Source organism: Galeopterus variegatus, unplaced genomic scaffold (genome assembly GCF_000696425.1).
Source record: "Galeopterus variegatus unplaced genomic scaffold, G_variegatus-3.0.2 Scaffold427, whole genome shotgun sequence".
In the NCBI taxonomy this organism is placed as follows: Eukaryota; Metazoa; Chordata; class Mammalia; order Dermoptera; family Cynocephalidae; genus Galeopterus; species Galeopterus variegatus.
The window spans coordinates 503,091-510,408 of NW_007726538.1; positions in this window are offsets into that span (position 1 = coordinate 503,091).

A 7,318-nucleotide genomic window follows, 5' to 3' on the forward strand; every position below is an offset into this window, starting at 1 on the left:
TTTTGCTTAGCAAATGAAGCTGGAATGTGAGGCAACAAACAAGAGTGGTGACCAGGAAACCCACCAGCATTACTGGCTAGAGAGCAGCAAAAGATGAGTAAAGGGTGGGGAAATGGCCACGGGATGGAGTACATTAAGGTTTGGTGAGATTGGGCTGGCTCCTCTCACAGGCTGAAGAAGAGGAAAAAATGCCTGGACCCCAACCTAAACCAAGAGGTCAGGCTCTCTACGCATCTTCCTCCTGCCTCCCTTCCTGACCACGTCAGAAAAAGTTCTAGGGTGGAACATTTTATCACACAGGCTTGGGGTGGGTAAGGAGTGACCTGGAGGGATCCATGGACTGTGTCATCTGCTACAACTTTCAGTGATCCCAAACTGAAGAGATAAGCAGTAATACGGGCTAACATTCACAGGGGTCTAAATATTACCAGGGCAGTTCCAAGTGCTCTAGGTGTATGAGCCCATTTAACTCTCTCAATGACCCTAGGAGGTAAGTACTTTCACTGTCACCATTTTATAAATAGGATGCTGAGGCACAGAGAAGGTAGACGATTTGCTGAAGGTCACACATAGAGTAATGGGGTAACTGAGATTTAACCCCCATAATCTAGCTTTGGATTTCCTTTATTTATGATTGCTTCTCCTCATTATTATGATAGTGCTTGTAATAATGGGATTCTATTTTCAACCAGACACTCCTAAGATAAACAGAAAAAATACATATACTTGGATATACAGTATATATATCAGGGGTAATTCTAGAGAAGCTAAAGGGATCTTGAACCAGTTGATCAAAATGAAAGCTCTTAAGAGTGATCAAAAGCTGACTAAACAAAAGAGGATTGAACGGAGCCCCGCCTGGCCTGAGACTGGGAAGAGTGGGTATTCTGGCTGGGGGATTTGTGCTGTCCACACTGACTCTTGTGCATTAAAAGTAGGATGCATGCAGGCATCTTTACCTTCACTCTTCATCAGTTCTAGTTCCTTCACCTTTCCCTGCCTGTTTCTTCTGTCCCTTCTTTACGGGCTGAACTGCTTTGTATCCAGTAGACATACACACTGTTCATCTGTGTGTGTGTGTGTGTGTGTGTGTGTGTGTGTGTGTCATACATATACGATTTGTGTGTGTGTGTGTGTGTGTGTGTGTGTGTGTGTGTGTCATACATATACGATTTGTCTCCACAGATTGTTAATTTTCTAAAAATGTTATTAAGTCATCTGATTTAATAATCACTTTACTCCATGCAATGTATGTCCAAGGTCATGAAATTATGACCTCACGGCTCAAGAAAATAGAAAAACAGTTGGGTGAAATGAGGCATCTAGACTGCTGGGGACCCAGTCAGGAAGCTTGAGCCATAATGTGATGTATCGTTGTCCCTTGGTGTCTGTGGGGGATTGGTTCCAAGAAATCCCTCCTCCTCCCCCCAAGTATACTAAAAATCTATGGATGTCCAAGTCCTTTATATAAAATAGCATATAATCTATCCACATCCTCCCATATACTTTAAATCATCTCTAGATTAATTGCAATACCTAATACAATATAAATGCTATGTAAATAGTTGTTATACTGTATTTTTAATTTGCATTTTTTAATTGTATTATTATTTTTTAAAAAAAATTTTCAGTCCCTGATTGGTTGAATCCCTGGAAACAGAACCCAGGAATATGGAGGGCTGACTATACTAATGTTGTGAGGCACCACACGGAAAAGGAACCAGAACATCCAATTGAGAATTTAAAAGAGGGGTTTTATTGGCTGGCTGGCAACTGTTCCTCCAAAAAAGACTTGGAAGGAAGCAGCCCTGAGTTTAAGTTTAAGGGGTCTTTTAAAGGCACATAGTCACACACTTATAGTTATATAGTTACACACGTACACACATCCCCTCCTGGCATGAGGAGGGGTTTGGGGAGGCCTAGTGCAAGCTGATAACAGAAGCTGAAACAAGCCAGTTAATCACTTAGGGACGGCAAAAACTTTCACAGGGCAGTTTCCTCCTTATGTTGTCTAGATACATTCGGATACAGCTCTTGGTGTTATCAGTCAGGGACATCATAAGCAGGAAACAGCAAAGGCAGGCAGAACTTAAAATTTTTCTAAGTACAGGACAATTTTTAACCTTCAATTTTTACCACAGGTGTGGAGGGGCTTTCAAACAAGCACACTTTTTAAACAGTAAAAATGGTATAAGCTAAATCAATCTACCTTGTCACACTAAGAATGAGACAGGGATGCCCAGGTAGATTAGTCTGTTTCTTTTGCTTATGACAAAATACCTGAAACTGGGTGTTTTGTAAGAAAACAAGTTATTGCTTATAGTTTCAGAGAATGAGAAGTCCAAAGTCCAGGGAACACGTCTGGTGAGGGTCTTATTTGGTGGTGTCTTTATAGCAATGCAGGGGTCTCACATGGTAGAAAATGGTGGAGCAGAGAGAGAGAGCTGGCTCCTCACGTGCTGTCCTTTTAAAGCCCTCAGAACCATGTCCGTGAACAAGGGCATGGCCCTTACAATCCAATTACTTTCCCAAGGCCCCGCCTTTCAATTATTGCAATAGGATTTCCTACCCTCTCAACACTGTCACAGTGGGGGCCAAGTTTCCAATACCCGGAACTTTGGGGGACACAATTTAAGCTTCATTGAGTTCAGGGGGAACATTCAATCCACAGCACCAGGGAAGTGACCATAGAGTGGACAGGGTCAGCACGCTATCATGCGGTGGACAAGAAGAAGACTGGGATGTCTGGAGGGGCTGGTTTCCATTATGGATGTAACAGCCAGGATATGCACTCCCTGTCCATACCCACACTGGGCAGTCAATACCTCTTCTCCGCTAGCATGAGATTTGAAGGAAAATCATGGTCCTTCAACTTGACAGAAGCTCTCACTCATGAAAGATGTTGCTATATATTCTTTCTGGTAGATGTGTGTGTGTGTGCGTGCATGCACGCATGTATGTAATAACTTATTTCCAGTAACTTCTTGAAGTTCAAACCAGAGCATTCTCGTAATCATCCTGACCTTTGAGGAAGTAGCCTCTTCTTACTCTACCCTCTGCACACGTGCCTGTCAATTCCCCACTGGTAACCCCTCCCTTCATAGCCACCAAACTCAAGGCTTCCATGACTCTGTCCACAGAATTCCCCAGGGTCTCTCTTTCACATAATCCAGGGAAAAACATCAAAGAGAAACTTCTTTCTGAGCTCCATGACCTAAATTCGTCAACTGGTTTTAGTAGCAATTTGGGTTTTCTGGATCCACTTTCTCTAAAAGCCCCAAGTGTCTTCACAACTTAATCTTTTTAGTCAACGTGTCTAGAAACACCAATCATTCTCCTATTTAAAACATTCAACCACTTTCCCCATATACTTTAAATCATCTCTAGATTAATTGCAATACCTAATACAATATAAATGCTATGTAAATAGTTGTTATACTGTATTTTTAATTTGCATTTTTTAATTGTATTATTATTTTTAAAAAAAAATTTTCAGTCCCTGATTGGTTGAATCCCTGGAAACAGAACCCAGGAATATGGAGGGCTGACTATACTACCACCGCACTCCCCAAGCGGCGCACTGTAGCAGTGCACCACCGGGCCGGCCCTCTTTTGTTTATTATGTATCTCCACACCCACCCCCTGTCCACCAACTAGAATGTGAGTTCCCCAAGAGCAGGAACCATGTCTGCTTTGTTCTCTCTTGTATCCTCGCTATCTAGCTTGAATCTTGACATAGTAAATGCTCAGTAAATATTATTTAAATGAAAGAATAAAATCAGCTCTAAGCTTTCTAAGCGAACTTTGAACCTTGGACAGTTAAACAGTTAATAATATTTCCAAGACGGGAGGCGGGGAGGGGGACAAAGCAAAGCAAAGCAACTTGTCACTTGGGAAAACACACTATTTTGGCATTAAGTTCAAAGGAAATTTCCCCTAGTGTTCTTTAGAAGGCACACTATCAGATGAAATGAAAAATTCCTCATATTCTTAGATTATACTCAATAACCAGTTTCAAAAAGTTGTTTTATTAAAATAACTTCAGTAGAGGCTAATGACACTGTAGATACTGCAATCCAACATACTCTTTTCTTGCTAGGATACCAGTACCAATATGTTGTTGTCTAGATGTTCAACTATAGCCAACTCTGATAGCTCTTCCCCCAAACCTGTTTTCTCTTCTTCCTGGGCAACTAGACTACATTTCCCTGTGTCCCTTGCAATTAGATAGGGTCACGTGACTAAATTCTGACTAATGGAATGTCGGAGGAAATTAGGTGCACCATTTCCAACTGGACTTGCAAAAGTCTCCCACTGAGATTCTCTATACTCTTCTAGTCCAACTAGCTGCATGGAGACCTCCAGGGAAAACTTGAAAACCATGTGTTGAAGATAGCAGAGCCATTGACCATCTGAGTCCTTGAAAGACTGCATGGAGCAGACTGTCTGCCTAAGTTGACTCTGTTCCTTTGTTTGTATGAATTTTACTTCATATCCAAGACAGAACATATATATTTATATGTATATATGTATATATTTACTGACTCATATACTGCTCTTAACAATGTGACAGACCCTGCTTTAAGGTTTTTACACATATTACTTCATGTAATTATCCTAAGGACTCTCTGAGTCAGATTTTATCATTGGATCTATTATATAGAGGGGGAAATAGAGACACACAGAAGTGAAGTAACTTACCCAAGGTCAGATAAACATCCTAAGGACTCTCTGAGTCAGATTTTATCATTGGATCCATTATATAGAGGGGGAAATAGAGACACACAGAAGTGAAGTAACTTACCCAAGGTCAGATAAATACAAAGTAGCAGAGCCAGAATTCAAACTCAGACAGACTAACTTTAGAGTTCACATTCTTAATCTCTCTACTATTCTATTTCTATAATATTATTTTGTTAAACTCTTCATTGATGTAGGTACAAGATAACTAACTAAATAAACCAAACTTTGGTCTCTTCCAACATGTTTATGTTTCCTAGGACTGTGTGAAGTACTTTGACATTTGGCATGAATTATTTTGGGTCACTAGAACATTGTTTCTCAACCAGTGTTTTGTACATGGGGGTCTATCATGTAATCTTGGCTGTATCGCTACCTCTGGGTTTCTTCCTTTTGTTTCATCAGTTCTTTTGTAAGGAGATGGAGACAGTGATAAGATTGTTTGAGTGAGGTATGTGTCTGGTGATAAGGTGGGAAGAAGAGCTTGAACTGATGCCTTGCATGGGGGGAAATAAGTCCACTTATTTTTCTTAGTTAGCCTAACAAATCCATGTACCAGAGCCTTAAAAAGGCCCGGAAACACAGCCCTAGAGGATCTCTTGCTCTTCAAATCAGTCACATGATCTAATTGAATTAATACATTTACAAAAAAGTCTCACTGCCATAGTAACTTTTGACGATGTGTCAGATGTGAAACTCAGACCCTGACAGATATCCTGCATGTGTGGGACTGACCCTTACCATTACCTTGTCATCTTTGTGGCTCTGATGGGGTACTGCTTATCCCAGGTTATGGCCCAGTGGAGTAAGGGGGCTTTCAGAAGGCAGTGGTTATTAAAGTGTGGCCTGTGGATCAAACTTGGTCTTCTGCTTGTTTTTGTAAATAAAGTTTTATTGGAACACAGCCACACTCATTCATTTTGCATTGTATCGTGTATGGCTGCTTTTGCACTGCAAGGACAGAATTGAATAATTGCAGCAGAGACCCTATGCCTGCAAAGCCTAAAATATTTACTATCTGGTCCTTTACAGAAAAAGTTTGTCCACCCCTGTTATAAGGGACTAGAGAGAAGGAAGAGTAAGGGATAGGGTGGAGTCTGATTGTGGGGATCTAGAAAGGAGAGGCCAAGCTGTTTGGAGTCAGAGTGAAGGATGCACCTAGGGCCCCCTGACCAGAAAAGTGCTATGACAACAGAAGGAGAATTGTCTGGCTTCATTATAAATGCTGGGAAAATGGGGCTAAAAATGTAAGGCAGGGACAACAGTTAGGAGGTAGCTGATCTATTCCAAGTGACGCAGTTAGGGTCTGGAACAGACACTATTGGTTATTTACCAGCTTTCGGGCCCCATCTTCCATGGTGACAAGACCATGATTTCGTTCAGGTATCCTTCCCCATGTGACCCAGGGCAAGATGATCTCCTCCTTGACTCCAGGGAAAATTCTTGCCTACAATTGTTTTAGGGATATTATAAATATTATATTTAGGGGTGGGTATGTGCCCTGATTCTGGCCAATGAGACATGAGTTGTGCTTTACTGGATGTAACCTGGAACTGCCACGGCTATCTTGCTACCACCTGGAGTATAGAGTCAACCCACCAGTAGGGTGGGGCCAAGAAAATTGCAGAGAAACAGAGACGGAGCCATTCTACCTATAGATTTCTTATTTCATGAAATAATGATCTTCCATATTGCTTAAGACAGTATGAACATCCTGATTCAAAGCCTGAGAGAGGACAGGAACAGTGAATTTGCAAAAGAAGAAACTGGAACAAGCAATTCTGTGAAAGGGGAGTAAGTCGATGTTAAAGCTGTGCCATGGAGAGGAGGAGTAAGAAACGGTCCTGAGGTTTTAGCTCTGGCGACTGGGAATTTGATAAACCATGAGCAGAAATGGGAACATAATGGGCATGGCCCACAGTCTCTATTTTGGGCAAAGCATTGCCCAGTAAGTGAGCCAGACATCCCAACAGGGAATCTGCTTTGTATTTTGCTACATGAGTCTACTTCTAACACGTGTGCATGAAGTGATATGAGCTCCTATCACATTGTAGCTGTGGGCAACACTCTAAGAAGGCATAGTTATACACAACATTCATTTTTTATTATAGATGCTTAAGTTCTAGTAGAAAGTACATATTGTTTTATAGTGATTGTCAGATTGGGATAAAATCACCTCCTTCTAGAATTCAAATACCCATGCAGTTTTGGGGTAAAAGTGGAGAATGTTTTTTCTAAAATCAAAAGCCTCTGAATTTATAGTAGAAAAAAATTCATTGAAGTTTACATAGGTAAGTGTAATTTAATTCCTTTTTTATTTTTAAAAATATGGTAAATTCTATATTCAACTGCTTTTAAAATAATGCACAAGGAAGGGAAACTATACAATAAATAAAACTAATAATAAAAGTATAATGTTATGCTTATGGAGGACAAATAAACACATTCAGAGAGAAAGATAGAAGGTGAATAAAGATAGAAACTATACAATAAATAAAACTAATAATAAAAGTATAGTGTTATGCTTATGGAGGACAAATAAACACATTCAGAGAGAAAGATAGAAGGTGAATAAAGA